Consider the following 15,653-nt stretch of genomic DNA (forward strand, 5'->3'; position numbering starts at 1 on the left):
TTAAGATTCTCTCTCTCTCTCTCTCTCTCTCTCTCTCTCTCTCTCTCTCTCTCTCCCTCTCTCCTTCTGTCCCTCCGCTGCTTGTGCGCACACACATGCACCCTCTCAAAAAAATTAGATTTGATGCTAAAGATAAAGGGAAGCCATTGAAGAGTTTTGAAACAGGGAGTGACAATGTACAGATTATCTACTCAGCACAAGATACAGATTTATATGTGGTTATACTTTTTAAAGTTTGATTAAAGTGTATTTGACATGCAGTAAGCTGCTCATATTTTAAGTTGTATGATTTGAAACATTTTGAAAAATGTATATAGCCATGAAAGCATCATCACAATCACTAAAGTGAGCACATTTGCTACCTTCAAAAGATTTGTCATTCTTCCCTTCCACTCTTCCCCTCACCCTGTCCCCAAGCAAACACACATCTGCTGTCACTATAGCACTAGAGAATAGTTTGTATCCAGAATTTTACATAAATGCAATGATACAATATGTATGTGTTATTGTCTGAGTTTTTCAGTTTGCATAATTACTCTATTTTGAGATTCATTTTATGAATTTTTTATGTTTTATGTTTATCAGTAGCATACCTTTTTATTAATGAGTAGTATTCTATTATATGGATATACCATAATTTGTTCACATCTATTGATGGATATTTTAAAGATAACCGCTCTATTCAGATATAATACCATGAAGTTCACACTGTGAAGTGTATGCTGAAGTACTGAAGTATTTTTATCCTAGCATATTCACAAAATTATGTAAATATAACCACAATCTAATTCAGAACATTTTCACCACCCTAAAAAGCAACCCCATATCCATTAGAAGTTACTCCTCATTGCTTCTTTCCCCGGCCCCTGGCAACCACCTGTCTACTTTTTATCTCTATGGACTGTCCTATTCCCTTTTATACATGGGCTCATGTAATATGTGGCTTTTGTGTTTGGACTTTGATGTAGCATAATGTTTTCAAGGTTCATCCAGTTGTAGCATCAGTTTATTCCTTTTTATGGCTGAATACTATTCCATTGCATAGATTTACCCTGTTTTGTGTATCCATTCATTGGCTGAGGACATTGGATTGTTTCCACTTTTTGGATCTTGTGAATAATGGTGCAATGGACGTTCGTGTCCAGGTTTTTGTGTGCACACATGTTATGAATACTCTGAGGTATGTATTTGAACTAGAATTGCTAGGTCACATGGCAGCTCTATGTTTAACATTTTGAGGACTGCCAAAATGTCTTCCACAGCAGCTGCACCATTTTACATTCTCATAAGCAAGGTTTGAGGGTTCCAGATTCTCCACATTCTCATTAAATTTGTTATTTTCTGCTTTTTTTGAAAAATATAGCCATCCTAGTGGATGTAAAGTGGTATTTCATTGTGCTTTTGATTTCCATTTCCCCAGTGACTAATGATGTTCAGCAACTTTTCATGTGCATAGTGTTTAAGTTTATTTATTTATTTTGAGAGAGAGAGAGAATGTGCATGTGTACAAGCAGGACAGGGTAAGAGAGAGAGGGAGAGAGAATCCCAAGCAGCCTCTGTGCTGTCAGCACAGAGCCCGACTCGGGGCTTGATCTCAGTGAGATCATGACCTGAGTCAAAATTGAGAGTTGGATGCTTAAATGACTTAAATGACTTCTGCACCCCTCATGTACATATTGACTATTTGTGTATATTTTTAGAGAAACATCTTCACAAATTCTCCATTTTTTAAATGTTTACTTATTTGAGAGAGAGAGAGAGAGAGAGAGAGAGCGCAAGGGAGGGGCAGAGAGCGGGAGACACAGAATCTGAAGCAGGCTCCAGGCTCTGAGCTGTCAGCACAGAGTCTGATCCAGGGCTCAAACCCACCAACCATGAGATCATGACCTGAGCCGAAGATGGATGCTTAACCAACTGGGCCACCCAGGCACACCCAGATTCTCCATTTTTAATTCAGTTATTTGTTTTTTTTTTATTGTTGTAATAATTCTTTTTTATATTCTGACTGCAAGTCTTATCAGATGTATGATTTACAGATATTTCTTCCATTTAGTGAGTTGTGGTTTTACTTTCTTTCTTTTTTTTTTTTAATTTTTTTTTCAACGTTTATTTATTTTTGGGACAGAGAGAGACAGAGCATGAATGGGGGAGGCGCAGAGAGAGAGGGAGACACAGAATCAGAAACAGGCTCCAGGCTCTGAACCATCAGCCCAGAGACTGACGCGGGGCTCGAACTCCCGGACTGCGAGATCGTGACCTGGCTGAAGTCGGACGCTTAACCGACTGCGCCACCCAGGCGCCCCACTTTCTTAATGGCATCCATTGAAGCCCAAGTTTTTAAAATTTTGATAAGGTTTAATTAATATATTTTTTTTCTTTTGTCACTTATGCTTTAGGTTTGGTTTTGTTGAAATTTAATATATCTATTTTTTTTCTTCCATTGCTTATGTCTGATAGCACATGTAAGAATGCTTTTCCTAATTCAGATCCACAAAGATTTACTTCCATATTTTCTTCTAAGAATTGTCTAGCTTTAGCTGCTATGTTTAGGTCTGTGATCCAGCCTGAGTTAATTTTTCTGTGATGTGAGATAAGGGTCCATTTTTATTCTTTTACATGTGGATATCCAGTTCCCTAGTGCTATTGCTTGATAAAACTGTGTTTTCTCCATTGAATTATCTCAGTACCATTGCTGAAAATCAATTGACCAAAATTATTATTTTTTCAGTATATGAAGTTTATTGTCAAATTGGTTTCCATACAACACCCAGTGCTCATCCCAAAAGGTGCCCTCCTCAATACCCATCACCCACTCTCCACTCCCTCCCACCCCCCATCAACCCTCAGTTTGTTCTCAGTTTTTAAGAGTCTCTTATGCTTTGGTTCTCTCCCACTCTAACCTCTTTTTTTTTCCTTCCCCTCCCCCATGGGTTTCTGTTAAGTTTCTCAGGATCCACCTAAGAGTGAAAACATATGGTATCTGTCTTTCTCTGTATGGCTTATTTCACTTAGCATCACACTCTCCAGTTCCATCCATGTTGCTACAAAGGGCCATATTTCATTCTTTCTCATTGCCACATAGTACTCCATTGTGTATATAAACCACAATTTTTTTATCCATTCATCGGTTGATGGACATTTAGGATCTTTCCATAATTTGGCTATTATTGAGAGTGCTGCTGTCAACATGGGGTACAAGTGGCCCTATGCATCAGTACTCCTGTATCCCTTGGGTAAATTCCTAGCAGTGCTATTGCTGGGTCATAGGGTAGGTCTATTTTTAATTTTTTGTGGAACCTCCACATTGTTTTCCAGAGTGGCTGCACCAATTTGCATTCCCACCAACAGTGCAAGAGGGTTCCCGTTTCTTCACATCCTCGCCAGCATCTAGAGTCTCCTGATTTGTTCATTTTGGCCACTCTGACTGGCGTGAGGTGATATCTCAGTGTGGTTTTGATTTGTATTTCCCTGATGAGGAGCGACGTTGAGCATCTTTTCATGTGCCTGTTGGCCATCCGGATGCCTTCTTTAGAGAAGTGTCTATTCATGTTTTCTGCCCATTTCTTCACTGGGTTATTTGTTTTCGGGTGTGGAGTTTGGTGAGTTCTTTATAGATTTTGGATACTAGCCCTTTGTCCGATATGTCATTTGCGAATATCTTTTCCCATTCCGTTGGTTGCCTTTTAGTTTTGTTGGTTGTTTCCTTTGCTGTGCAGAAGCTTTTTATCTTCATAAGGTCCCAGTAGTTCATTTTTGCTTTTAATTCCCTTGCCATTGGGGATGTGTCAAGTAAGAAATTGCTACAGCTGAGGTCAGAGAGGTCTTTTCCTGCTTTCTCCTCTAGGGTTTTGATGGTTTCCTGTCTCACATTCAGGTTCTTTATCCATTTTGAGTTTGTTTTTGTGAATGGTGTGAGAAAGTGGTCTAGTTTCAATCTTCTGCATGTTGCTGTCCAGTTCTCCCAGCACCATTTGTTAAAGAAACTGTCTTTTTTCCATTGGATATTCTTTCCTGCTTTGTGAAAGATTAGTTAGTTGGCCATACGTTTGTGGGTCTAGTTCTGGGGTTTCTATTCTATTCCATTGGTCTGTGTGTCTATTTTTGTGCCACTACCATGCTGTTTTGATGATTACAGCTTTGTAGTAGAGGCTAAAGTCTGGGATTATGATGCCTCCTGCTTTGGTCTTCTTCCTCAAAATTACTTTGGCTATTTCGAGCCTTTTGTGATTCCATATGAATTTTAGGATTGCTTGTTCTAGTTTTGAGAAGAATGCTGGTGCAATTTTGATTGGGATTGCATTGAATGTGTAGATAGCTTTGGGTAGTATTGACATTTTGACAATATTTATTCTTCCAATCCATGAGCATGGAATGTTTTTCCATTTCTTTATATCTTCTTCAATTTCCTTCATAAACTTTCTATAGTTTTCAGCATACAGATCTTTTACATCTTTGGTTAGATTTATTCCTAGGTATTTTATGCTTCTTGGTGCAGTTGTGAATGGGATCAGTTTCTTTATTTGTCTTTCTGTTGCTTCATTATTAGTGTATAAGAATGCAACTGATTTCTGTACATTGATTTTGTATCCTGCAACTTTGCTAAATTCATGTATCAGTTCTAGCAGACTTCTGGTGGAGTCTATGGGGTTTTCCATGTATAATGTCATGTCATCTGCAAAAAGTGAAAGCTTGACTTCATCTTTGCCAATTTTGATGCCTTTGATTTCCTTTTGTTGTCTGATTGCTGATGCTAGAACTTCCAACACTATGTTAAACAACAGCGGTGAGAGTGGACATCCCTGTCGTGTTCCTGATCTCAGGGAAAAATCTCTCAGTTTTTCCCCATTGAGGATGATGTTAGCTGTGGGCTTTTCATAAATGGCTTTGATGATCTTTAAGTATGTTCCTTCTATCCCGACTTTCTCGAGGGTTTTTATTAAGAATGGTTGCTGAATTTTGTCAAAGGCCTTTTCTGCATCGATTGACAGGATCATATGGTTCTTTTCTTTTCTTTTATTAATGTGATGTATCACATTGATTGATTTGCGAATGTTGATCCAGCTCTGCATCCCAGGAATGAATCCCACTTGATCATGGTGAATAATTCTTTTTATATGCTGTTGAATTCGCTTTGCTAGTATCTTATTGAGAATTTTTGCATCCATATTCATCAGGGATATTGGCCCATAGTTCTCTTTTTTTGCTGGGTCTCTGTCTGGTTTAGGAATCAAAGTAATACTGGCTTCACAGAATGAGTCTGGAAGTTTTCCTTCCCTTTCTATTTTTTGGAATAGCTTGAGAAGGATAGGTATTATCTCTGCTTTAAACGTCTGGTAGAACTCCCCTGGGAAGCCATCTGGTCCTGGACTCTCCTGTTGGGAGATTTTTGATGACTGATTCAATTTCTTCGCTGGTTATGGGTCTGTTCAAGCTTTCTATTTCCTCCTGATTGAGTTTTGGAAGCGTGTGGGTGTTTAGGAATTTGTCCATTTATTCCAGGTTGTCCAGTTTGTTGGCATATAATTTTTCATAGTATTCCCTGATAATTGCTTATATTTCTGAGGGATTGGTTGTAATAATTCCATTTTCATTCATGATTTTATCTATTTGGGTCCTCTCCCCTTTTCTTTTTGAGAAGCCTGGCTAGAGGTTTGTCAATTTTGTTTATTTTTTCAAAAAACCAACTCTTGGTTTCGTTGATCTGCTCTACAGTTTTTTTTAGATTCTAGATTGTTTATTTCTGCTCTGATCTTTATTATTTCTCTTCTTCTGCTGGATTTAGGCTGTCTTTGCTGTTCTGCTTCTATTTCCTTTAGGTGTGCTGTTAGGTTTTGTATTTGGTATTTTTCTTGTTTCTTGAGATAGGCCCGGATTGCAATGTATTTTCCTCTCAGGACTGCCTTTGCTGTGTCCCAAAGCGTTTGGATTGTTGTATTTTCATCTTCATTTGTTTCCATATATTTTTTAATTTCTTCTCTAATTGCCTGGTTGACCCATTCATTGTTTAATAGGATGTTCTTTAACCTCCATGCTTTTGGAGGTTTTCCAGACTTTTTCCTGTGGTTGATTTCAAGCTTCATAGCATTGTGGTCTGAAAGTATGCATGGTATGACTTCAATTCTTGTATACTTATGAAGGGCTGTTTTGTGACCCAGTATGTGATCTATCTTGGAGAATGTTCCATGTGCACTCGAGAAGAAAGTATATTCTGTTGCTTTGGGATGCAGAGTTCTAAATATTTGTCAAGTCCATCTGAACCAATGTATCATTCAGGGCCCTTGTTTCTTTATTGACCTTGTGTCTAGATGATCTATCCATTTCTGTAAGTGGAGTGTTAAAGTCCCCTGCAATTACCACATTCTTATCAATAAGGTTGCTTATGTTTGTGAGTAATTGTTTTATATATTTGGGGGCTCCCATATTCAGCACATAGACATTTATAATTGTTAGCTCTTCCTGATGGATAGACCCTGTGATTATTATATGATGCCCTTCTTCATCTCTTGTTACAGCCTTTAATTTAAAGTCTAGTTTGTCTGATATAAGTATAGCTACTCCAGCTTTCTTTTGACTTCCAGTGGCATGATAAATAGTTCTCCATCCCCTCACTCTCAATCTGAAGGTGTCCTCAGGTCTAAAATGAGTCTCTTGTAGACAGCAAATAGATGGGTCTTGTTTTTTTATCCATTCTGATACCCTATGTCTTTTGGTTGGAGCATTTAATCCATTTACATTCAATGTTATTATAGAAAGATATGGGTTTAGAGTCATTGTGATGTCTGTAGGTTTCATGCTTGTAGCGATGTCTCTGGTACTTTGTCTCACAGGATCCCCCTTAGGATCTGTTGTAGGGCTGGTTTAGTGGTGACGAATTCCTTCAGTTTTTGTTTGTTTGGGAAGACCTTTATCTCTCCTTCTATTCTAAATGACAGACTTGCTGGATAAAGGATTCTTGGCTGCATATTTTTTCTGTTCATCACATTGAAGATCTCCTGCCATTCCTTTCTGGCCTGCCACGTTTCAGTAGAGATATCGGTCACGAGTCTTATAGGTCTCCCTTTGTATGTTAGAGCACGTTTATCTCTAGCTGCTTTCAGAATTTTCTCTTTATCCTTGTATTTTGCCAGTTTCACTATGATATGTCATGCAGAAGATCGATTCAAGTTACATCTGAAGGGAGTTCTCTGTGCCTCTTGGATTTCAATGCCTTTTTCCTTCCCCAGTTCAGGGAAGTTCTCAGCTATGATTTCTTCAAGTACCCCTCAGCACCTTTCCCTCTCTCTTCCTCCTCTGGAGTACCAATTATGCGTATATTATTTCTCTTTAGTGCATCACTGAGTTCTCTAATTTTCCCCTCATACTCCTGGATTTTTTTATCTTTTTCTCAGTAGCTTCTTCTTTTTCCATAATTTTATCTTCTAGTTCACCTATTCTCTCCTCTGCCTCTTCAATGCGAGCTGTTGTTTTCTCCATTTCATTTTGCCACTCACTGATAGCATTTTTTAGCTCCTGGATGTTCCTTAGTCCCTTGATCTCTGTAGCAAGAGATTCTCTGCTGTCCTGTATACTGTTTTCAAGCCCAGCGATTAATTTTATGACTATTATTCTAAATTCACTTTCTTTTATATTGTTTAAATCCTTTTTGATCAGTTCATTAGCTGTTGTTATTTCCTAGAGATTCTTTTGAGGGGAATTCTTCCGTTTGGTCATTTTGGATAGTCCTTGGAGTGGTGCAGGACTGTGGGGCACTTCCCCTGTGCTGTGGTGTATAACTGGAGTTGTTGGGCGGGGCCGCAGTCAGTCCTGATGTCTGCCCCCAGCCCACCGCTGGGGTCACAGTCAGACTGGTGTGTGCCTTCTTTTCTCCTCTCCTAGGGGCGGGATTCACCGTGGGGTGGCGTGGCCCGTCTGGGCTACTTGCACACTGCCAGGCTTGTGGTGCTGGGGATCTGGTGTATTAGCTGGGGTGGATCGGCAGGGTGCACAGGGGCAGGAGGGGCAGGCTCAGCTCGCTTTTCCTTCAGAGATCCGCTTTGGGAGGGGCCCTGCGGCACCAGGAGGGAGTCAGACCCCCTGCCAGAGGGATGGATCCAAAGAAGCACAGTGTTGGGTGTTTGCGCGGTGCAAGCAAGTTCCCTGGCAGGAACCTGTTCCCTTTGGGGTTTTGTCTGGGGGATGGGCGAGGGAGATGGCGCTGGCGAGTGCCTTTGTTCCCCGCCAAGCTGAGCTCTGTCGTCCGGGGCTCAACAACTCTCCTTCCCATTGTCCTCCAGCCCTTCCGTTCTCCGAGCAGAGCTGTTAGCTTATAACCTTCCAGATGTCAAGTCCCGCTGGCTGTCAGAACACACTCCGTCAGGCCCCTCCGCTTTTGCAAGCCGGACTCGGGGGCTCTGCTTGGCCGGCGGGCCGCCCCTCCGCCCCGGCTCCCTCCCGCCAGTCCGTGGAGCGCGCACCGCCTCGCCGCCCTTCCTACCCTCTTCCGTGGGCCTCTCGTCTGCGCTTGGCTGCGGAGACTCCGTTCTGCTAATCCTCTGGCGGTTTTCTGGGTTATTTAGGCAGGTGTAGGTGGAATCTAAGTGATCAGCAGGACGCCTGGTGAGCCCAGCGTTCTCCTACGCCGCCATCTTCCCAGGATCCGCCGTGACCAAAATTATAAAGGTCAGTTTCTGTCCTTGCAATTCTGTTCTTCTGATCTATATTTCTATAATTATGCCAGTATCACTCTATTTCAATAACAGCAGCTTTGTAGTAAGTTTTTATTTGTAGTAAGTTTTGAAATCAGGAAACACAAGTCCTCCAACTTTGTTCTATTTTAAGATTATTTTGCGTATTCTAGATTTCTTGCATTTCCATATGAACTTTAGGATTAAGGAAAAAAAGGAACATTTTTTGATTTTGATAGGGGTTGTGTTGAATCTATGTATAAGTTTTGAGAGTATTGCCATTTATTAAGTTGTTCAACCTATGAACATGGGATGTCTTTATATATTTAGGTCTTCTTTAATTTCTTTCAATTATGTTTTGTACTTTTCAGTGTACACATCTTGAAAATCTTTCATTAGACTTATTCCTAACATTAAAAAATTTATTACTGTAATTGAAATTTTTTCTTAATTTTATTTTCAGAGTTTTCATTGTCAGTAGTAGAAATACAGCTGTTTTTTTGTTGTCAGTTTCTTTCATGCTCCCATGCTGAATTTGTTTATCGTTTCTAATAGGTTTTTTTTTTTTTGTGTGGATTCCTTAAAATTTTCTACATATGAGATCATATTATCAGCAGATGGGGATAGTTTATTTGTTCCTTTCCAGTCCTTCTATTTTCTTTTTCCTGCCTAATTTCCCTGGCTAGAGACATCAGTACAATGTTGAATAAAAGTGATAAGAACAGACATCCTTTGTCTTTTTCCTGATGTTAGTGGAAAAGAATCAAATTTTTCATCATTAAGTATAATGTTAGCTATGGAAATTTTATAGATGACCTTTATAGGTCAGATTGGTCCTTTCTAAACTTATTTTTGAGTGTTTGCAACATGAAGCGGTGTTAGATTTTGCCAAATGCCTTTTTTTGTGTCTATTGAAATGTCATTTGGGGACTTTATTCTGTTAATATGCTGTATTTCATTGATGAGTTTTCACATGTCAAAATACTGTGCATTCCATAGCTAAATCTTACATGGTCATGGTGTATAATCATGTCCAAATGATGCTGGATAAGTTTGAAAATATTGTAAGAAATTTGCTTCTTTATCAATAAGAATTAATGGTCTGTAGTTTTATTTTCTTGTGAATCTTTGTCTGGTTTTGGAATCAGAATAATACTGACCTCATTGAATGAGTTGGGCTGTATTTCTTTCTCATATTTTTGGTAGAAGATGGTAAAAGATTGGTGTTAATATCTCTTAAAGGTTTGGTAGAATTCATCAGTGAAGCCATCTGTGCTTTATTTCTTCTTTGGTTTTTGATGACTAACTCAATCTCTTTTCTTTTTTATAACTCTATTCACATTCTCTATTTCTATGTAATCAGTATCAATAGTTCGAATATGCTTTTGAGTCCTTTTAGTATTTTTTTTTTCATTTCAGTTATTGTACTTATTAACTCCAGAATTTCTATTTAGCTTTTCTTTGAAATCTACTTCTATACTCTGTTTTTGAGTGCATCAGTCAAGTGTCAACCAGAATTTGGAACCAGTAGAATCTATCTATATGTATCTATATCTATGTGTCTGTCTGTCTGTCTATCTATCTTTCTATCTATCTGAAGAAATGTATTAGAGGGGCACCTGGGTGTCTCAGTCGGTTGAGCGTCCTACTTCAGCCCAGGCCAAGATCTCGCAGTTCGTGAGTTCCAGCCCTGCGTCGGGCTCTGTGCTGGTATGGAGCCTGGATCCTGCTTCAGATTCTGTTATCTCCCTCTTCTCTCTACCCCTTTCCCGCTAACGCTCTGTCTCTCTCCCTCTCAAAAATAAATAAACATTAAGCAAATTTTAAAAATTTAAAAAAAATTTATTAGAAGAAATTGGCTCCCTTGATTTTGGGGGCTGGCTAGTACCTCTGAAATCCATGAAGCAGGCAATCAGGAAGGGCAGTTTGCAGTTGTGGGGCATGAGTTGACAGTTCTATTCACAGGCAGATTTTCTTCAAGAAAGCATGAGTTCTGCTCTTAAGGCCTTTTAATTAATTGAATTACACCCATCTAGATTATCTGAATTAACCTCCCTTCCTTAAAGCCAATTGATTATGGACTTTGATAATGTTTACAAAAAATACATTTAGGGTGTCCTCGTCTGTTCAGGCTGCTATAACACATTTGTTATTTTTAAAATGCTAATCCGATTATTACCTAAAATCCACTTGGTTAGGGTATATTCTATAGTTTGTATATTGTTTGTTTTAAAATTGTTAAGACTTTTTGAATTTTTGTTCATGGAGGGCATTGGTCTGCAGGTTTTTTTCATGTAATATCTTTGCCTGGTTTCTGTATCAATCCTCCAATTTTTCTGTGGCCAGTGCAACCTCAATGAAAATCTTAGTAGTCTTCTAAAAAAATACATGCACAAGCTAATTCTAAAATTTACATGGAAATAAAAAAGCCTAGAATATTCATTGGAACTTTTAAATATAGTACTTTTTAGGTTATCTGTTTTTGTATGAGCTCAGGTTGCTTATGTTTTCAAGGTATTTATCATTTCATTTAAATTGTTGAATCTATTCACAAAGTTGTTCATAACATTCAACTATTATCTATTTAAATCCATAGAACCTTTAGCGATGCCACCTCCATCATTCCTAATATCTATTTTTCTCCAGATTTGTTTGGCTAGAGGTTTATCAATTATACTGATCTCTTAAAAGAACCTTTGTTTCACTGATTTTTTTTCACATTATTTTTTGTTTTCTGTTTTATTTATTTCTGTTTCAGTGTTATTATTTTTTTGATTCTGTTTAGTTTGGATTTAATTTGCTCTTTGTCTTAGTTTCTAAATGTAGAAGCTTAGGCCATTGCATTGAGACCATTTTTTTCTAACATAAGAATTTTAATACTGTAAATTTACCTCTTAAAATTGCCAAAGCTGCATCCCCCAAATTTTGATAAGATTGTGTTTTCATTCTCATTCAGTTCAAAATACTTTCTAACTTCCTTTCATTACTTTCTTGATCCATATGCTCCTTAGAAGTATATTATTTAATATTCAATTAATTGGGAATTTCCTAGACATTTTTCTGATATTGTTTCCTGATTAAATCCATCGTGGTCAGAGAACATGCTGTGTATGACTTGAATCATTTTATGTTTATTCAGACTCATTTTATGACCTCGTATACCGTTCTATCTTAGTGTTTTGTGTGGACTTGAAAAGACAGTGTTCTGCTGTTTTGGGTTGACTATTACATGAATGTCAAATAAATCTGGTAGTTTGATTATTATTGTTCAAGTTGATGCATTTTATTGATTTTCTGTTCCTTTTATCAATTATTGAAAGAAGGATATTGATATATCTGATGATAATTAGGGATTTGTGTATTTCCCCTTGCAGGTTTGTTCATTTCTTACATTGTGGATTGAAGGTCTATTATTTGGGTTGCCCCAATATTTACATTTCTATGTTCCTTTAGTGAATTGTGCCTTGGAAAATTGGAAGTTTATAAACTGGAAAGTTTATAATTTCCCTCATTTTGCCTGGTGATCTTTTTGCCTCTGAAATCTATATCTGATATTAATGTAGGTATTCTAGCTTTCTTTTGGTTAATGTTTCTTCTTTGCATAAATTTAGATATTTATTATTCTAATATCTTTCAGGCTGCTGGTAGTTTTCATTTACTACAGTAGCCATAACAAAGTACCACAAACTGGGCGGCTGAAACAACAGAAATTTATTGTCTCACTGTTCTGGAGGCTGTAATTATGAGATCAAGGTGTTAGCAGAGTTGGATCCTCCCAAGAACTGTGTGAGAGTGATTTTTCCATGCCTCTCGACAAAATTCTCGTGATTTTCTGGCAATCTTTGGCATTCGTGGCTTGTGAAAGCATCATTTCCGTCTCTGCCTTCCTATTCACATGATGTTCTCTCTATGTGTACAGCTCTGTCCAAATTTCCCCTTTTTATCAAGATACCAGTCAAATTGATTAAGACCCATCCTAATAATTTCATCTTAGCAGATTGTATCTGTAGTGACTCTTATTTCCAAATAAGGTCACGTTCTGAGATAATGGTGGTTAAGACTTCAACATATGAATTATGGGGGAACACAGTTCAACCTGTAACATTGGTTTCTCCCTCTGTAGTGTCTAATATGTTATATATACCATGCAGTGTAGTTTTCATTTCAGACCTATAATTTACAGTACTAAAAGTTTAATTTGGGTGTTTTTTATATGTATCATGTGCCAACTTAACATGTTCGATCTTTTCTGTTGTTTGTTTAACATCTAGAATATAGTCGTAATAGCTGTTTTAATGTTCTTGTGTACTCATTTGATCACATGTGCCATTTTCTGGTCTGTTTCTGTTGAAATTATTTTCTGTTCGTTATTAGTCTTATTCTCCTGATTTCTTGCATTTTTGGTAATTTTTTATTTGATGCCAGGCAACGTTGGATTGTTTTCTGGCGTTGTGTTTCAGTGTTGGATTTTTTCTCTTAAAGTTATTCTCAGACTTAAATCTAAGACGCTTTTAATTTATTTGGAAACAGTTTGATATTTTTGAGACTTGTTTTGAAGCTTCATTAGACAGGACCAGACTAGCTATTAATGTAGGACTAGTTTTTGTTCAGTACACAGGCCCTGTGAGAACCCTACCTGATGCCATGTGAAGTACAAGGTTTTCCATTCTGGGTTCCAGGAACATGAAAGGTTTCCTGTGCTGGTCGAGCTCCAGGAATTGTTCCTCCTCTGTGCATGTGATTCTTTCCCCAGCCTCAGTTGGTTGCCTCACATTCAAGCACTGATGAGGGCTCGGCTGGGGAGCTGAGGGGAAAATTGCCGTAGTGGTCTCTTTGTGCTGGTCTCTCCTCTCTTGTCTTCTGTCCTTGGAACTCCAGCTGCATTTGCCTCCTTAGACTCCCAGCTCTGTCTGCTTTACTTAGGGAGGCCGCTGGCTTCTGCTGGAGTTCTGCTGCTGTGATTCAGCCAAAAATCTCCTTCCAGGCGGTAAACTAGGACAGTAATAAGGCTTCACTTTGTTGTTTTGTGTCTTGCTGTACCTCAACGCCAATATGTGAAAACCATTGTTTCGTATACAGTTTCATGTTTTAGTTGTTTCTGCCAGGAGGATGCCTCTGTTCCCTGTTAATCCACCCCAGTTATATGTTTCCTAAGAGATTGTTTTATTATTGAACTTTTTATGATGAAAATATTATTTTCTTATAAAATTTTCTAGCAAAACAGACATGTATACAAAAAATGAGCCTTTCCACCATTCTGCCCACCCTGTATTCTCCCCAAACTCAACGGCATTCATGTTCTTCAGAATAAACTGTCTGTAGTTAGTATGTTCACTTCCAGATAATTTTATATTCATTTAAAAATATGGTTCCTGGGGCGCCTGGGTGGCGCAGTCGGTTAAGCGTCCGACTTCAGCCAGGTCACGATCTCGCGGTCCGTGAGTTCGAGCCCCGCGTCGGGCTCTGGGCTGATGGCTCGGAGCCTGGAGCCTGTTTCCGGTTCTGTGTCTCCCTCTCTCTCTGCTCCTCCCCCGTTCATGCTCTGTCTCTCTCTGTCCCAAAAATAAATAAATGTTGAAAAAAAAATTAAAAAAAAAAAAATAATAAATAAATAAAAATATGATGCATACATCATATATATGTGTAGCCTTTTCCATATAAGCAGACATTATATATATACAAATATTTTGACAAAAAAATGAGATAGTACGTATTATTTTCTAAATTGGATTTCTGGCTCTGTTACTTTCATTTTTTTGGTATATGCTATACAGATCCATCTAATTATTGTAATTGTCTGCATAGACCTCTATAGTATGCATGCACCTTTTTTTAAGTTTACTTATTTATTTTGAGACAGAAAGAAGGGCAGAGAGAGAGAAGAGAGAGAATGCCAAGGGGCTTGAACTCACAAACTATGACATCATGACTTGAGCCGAAAACAAGAATCCGACATTGACCTGACTGAGCCACCCAGGGGCCCCCTGGATGCACCATTTTTAAAATTTAGTTATTCCTTTAATGACGTACATATGGATTTTCACCTAATTTTCACTATCACAAATGTTATAATGCACATTTTTGAGCCATACGTCTTTCTATATGTGTTATCATTTGTATAGAAAAGACTCCTAAAAATGTAATGTACTTTTTAAGGTTTCGTAGGAATTGCCAAAATATCCTACAAAGTAGTTGTACTTGGTACATTCCTAACCAACTGCGTAGGAGCATTTCCTAGTCCCACATCTTTTTTTTTTTTTTTTTTGTCAATGTGAGCAAAACCAAAAATTGTTCCTTTGTTTTAATTTGTACTCACTATATGAATAGTGGCATTGAATACCTGTTCTCATTCATTTGTAGTTATGAATTGATGAATTGCCTCTTCCTATCCACTGCCTTTTTCGGTTGGGTTATTTTCTTTTTCTTTTTGACTTATCTGAGAATTTTATATTTTTATTTCTCTATTATACACATTGTGATTATTTGCTCTCAGGCTCTTGTTTATGTTTTGACTTTGTACCAGACACTGTGTCATCAGCTGCAGGGAAAAGCACTAAAATGGTTAACTGGAGTTGAGAAAAATGAAAAGCAGCCTCTGACACTGAGGAGCGAGGCCTGGGTATTGCTATGAGGCGGCCTTTCTGTCACAGCTAGACTTTGGCGTTCCTTTTTTTGGTAATATTTTAATGTTTTTTATTTTATTTTTGAGAGAGAGAGAGAGATAGGGCATGAGTGGGGGAGGAGCAGAGAGAGAGGGAGACACAGAATCCGAAGCAGGCTCCAGGCCCCAAGCTGCCAGTTCAGAGCCCGACTCGAGGCTCGAACACGCGAACCATGAGATCATGACCTGAGCCAAAGTTGGACGCTTTCATGGAACACCCATGAACATCAACATCAAACGAGGCCCTTCTGTGACCATGGTGGATCAAGGCCCCCCCCCTCCAAAAAACCAAAACCAACCAACCAAACAAAGACCACTCTAAAACCCTG

Source organism: Prionailurus bengalensis, chromosome X (genome assembly GCF_016509475.1).
Source record: "Prionailurus bengalensis isolate Pbe53 chromosome X, Fcat_Pben_1.1_paternal_pri, whole genome shotgun sequence".
NCBI lineage: Eukaryota > Metazoa > Chordata > Mammalia > Carnivora > Felidae > Prionailurus > Prionailurus bengalensis.